Genomic DNA, 3,486 nt, shown 5'->3' on the forward strand with positions numbered 1-3,486 from the left:
AATGCCGAAATCAATGGGCAGAAAAAATCACTCTTCCTATGGAGGAGTAGAAGCCACTACAGAGTCATGTGGAAAGCTTTGTATTATGGACTGAATGTTTGTATCCCCCCAAAATTCGTATGTTGAATTCCTAAGTCCCAGATGTAATGGTATCAGAATGTGGGGCCTTTGTGAGGCAATTAGATTTAGATGACCTCCTGACCTAAGGGTGGAGCCCCCATGATGGGATTTATGGCTTTGGAAGAACAGACACCAGAGCTTCCTCTCTCCATCGCGTGAGGATCCAGTGAAACGGTGGCCCTCTACAAGCCCAGAAGAAAGGCTTCACCAACAGCCAAATTTCCTAGCACCTTGGACTTCCCAGCCTCCAGAACAGTGAAAAGGAAATGTCTGTTGTTTAATCCAACCAGTCTTTCATATTTTGTTACAGCAGGCTGAGCTGACTAAGACAAGTTGTCACTAGAGGGAAAGGTAAAGAATTGGGCCAATAAGACAATCTACCAAAAAGACATACCTGAATTTTGACAGAAAGAGTCAGTAATTTTGGTGAGTTTTAAACATTTACACACATTCTTTGACACAAACTAATTCTTTGACTTCTCCCATAAAGAAGAGTCTATGATTCCTCCAAATGAACCTGGAGGTTTATGTCAATGCATAGAATGTGCCAGGAGAGATGCTACATGACTTCCGAGGCTTTATTAATAAAGGCTGTACTTTCAAAAGATGCCTCAGTACTTCAGAATGATTATAACTGTGCTAAATAAATGTGTTAATTTGCATAATGTGTTAGTACACTTGTTTTGGTTAGAGTGACTAAAATGTATCCAATAATTAACACCTATGATTGTGCTTACCTTTACATTTATAGATTATTTTACATACAATCCATAAACAAATTCAAAAATAGACTTCTTTAATCTGAAAAAGAATATCTAGTGGCCGGCCCCATGGGTGAGTGGTTAAGTTCACGTGCTCCACTTCGGTGGCCCAGGGTTTCGCTGGTTCAGATCCTGGGCACAGACATGGCACTGCTCATCAAGCCACGCTGGGGCAGCATCCCACATGCCACAACTAGAAGAACCCACAACTAAAAGATATACAACTATGTACCGGGGGGCTTTGGGGAGAAAAAGGAAAAATAAAATCTTTAAAAAAAAAAAATAATATCTAGAAAAACCTATTTCTATCATCATACTTAATGGGGATATATTTAATACTTTCTCCATAAAAGTCCAGAACAAGACAAACTGAATATAAGCTCAAGTCTATCCAATATTGTGTTGGAGATCTTAGCCAATACAGCAAGACCAAAAATAGACTCAAAAGAAAAGAAAAAGAGAGATTAAATCTTCTAATTTTATACACAGAAAGCCCTCAAGTAATCTACAAAGAAACCATTAAATTAACAAGGGAATTTAGCAAGATTAATGGATACAGATTAAATATACAAAAACCAATTGGATTTCCATATGGTAGCAACAAACTTTTGGATCTCTATATACTAGCAACAAATTATCGGGAAAAGAAATTTACAGATTCCATTCATAGAAGAATTTTAAAAACACCAAATATTCAGATATAATCTGTCAAAGATGAGAAAAGCTTTTTCACTAAAAAGTATAAAATACTGCTAAGTTTTTATTTGTATTGTCTGAAAGAAGGCATGAGCCTCCTAGGACAGGGACAGATTACGTACTTATAACAATAACCATATCAATTCCCATTTGCCCCAATTTTTTTCTCTTCTGGGAAGACATGAAAAGAGTCTGACTAGATGTCACCCTACCAGTACTGGGATCTGCACTGTAAGCCAGGAACCACAGAAAATGAATCTGGAAGCTTAAATAAGAGGGGGATAGCCATCTGACCTTCCCTTCTGAAGAAGGGGCAAAGACTTTGCTTCCTAATGTAAACATTCCTTGAGAAGAGAGGATAATAATTCTGAATTCTTACTTTTCAGAATGTAAACAAACATCTTTAGGGAAAAATAGGTCAAGTATCTCCAAGTTTACAGCCAAGGTTTTGTCTCCCTGGCTACAGAACTCATCCCCTTTCAAAACTCCTATCTCTATGAAAGGAAATCTCGTAAATTCTCACTATCTATTTGGTTATCATTTAGCTTCCAAGGCTGGTGTTTTAGCCAAGGTTTTAGCTTTCTTTACTTTAGAGAGCACTAAACACACAAAAATGTTAAAAAAATTTCTCTATAGCTCCATCAATACTACTCAAATAAATTTTTTAAATGTCTTGATAGATATCCACAGACAATATTTTTAGGCTCTTAATTATTAGCAAAATTATCTACTTATTCAATACAAGTTTAATCCAAATCTCAGAACAAAATTCCCAGGGGAAATTGAAAAGTTTATTTAACAATGTATAGGAAACCACAAAGATAGAGAATACTCAAGGAAATTTTGAAAAAAGGCAAAGATGTAGGGCATACAGTACTAGATTTTAAGACTTACTACAAAACTGTAAAAATTAAGGCAGTATGATTCTAGTGCAAGCAATAGACAAAGAATCCAATGGAATAGAAAAGCGTATGGAAACAGAGCATATATACGTGAGCAATTGATTTAAGAGAGATTCATTTCTTCAAATTTCAAAAGCCAATGGATTATCTTTCCGATAAATAGGGCTGGACTAATTGGATGTCCATATCCATATTGGAAAGCCCTAAATTTAGAAGATAAGACAGTAAAGCTTCTGGAATATAACATAGGAGAATACTTTCATGACATTGGAATAAGCACTATTTCTTAAGCAGGACACAGAAAACAGCAAATTAATTTAATAAATATCTTTAAATGACCAATATTATTAGTCATCAGGGAAACGCAAATTAAAACCACAGTGAAAGAGCATTTCATACTCATTGGAAAGGCTAAAATATTTTTTTAAAAAACTGGATAGCAAATGTTGGTGAATGTGGAGCAACTAGAACTCTCATACAGTGCTGACGGGAGGAAAACTATCTAACCATATAAGAAAGCTGGCAATGTCTAGCAAAGCTAAACCTACATCTATCCCATGATGTAGGAACATCTATCAGTTCCAGTCCTAGGTATAAATGCATGAAAAATAAGCCCACGTGTTCTCCAAAATATATGCTCAAGAATGTTCAAAGCAGTTTTGTTCGTTACAGCCTACAACTAAAAGTAACCCAAATGTCTATCAACTCGGGAATGGATAAATATATTTTGACCAATTTATACAAAGGACTACTACACAGTAAGATATAATGAAGGCACTACTAATAAATACAACTGTTACATAGAGATTATGTTAAGCAAAAGATGCTGGAAAGAAAAGGTAGAAACAGCGTGATTCCATTTACATGCAGTTCAAAAGACAGACAAAATAGATAGATGGTGACAGATGTCAGAAGAATGCTTATCTCAGGTTGGAGATATTGGCTGGGAAGGGATATGAGGGAACCTTATTGGAATGTTCTATATCTCGATCTAGTTTGCAGAGTTC

This window comes from Equus asinus, chromosome 1, assembly GCF_041296235.1.
Source record: "Equus asinus isolate D_3611 breed Donkey chromosome 1, EquAss-T2T_v2, whole genome shotgun sequence".
Taxonomy (NCBI): domain Eukaryota; kingdom Metazoa; phylum Chordata; class Mammalia; order Perissodactyla; family Equidae; genus Equus; species Equus asinus.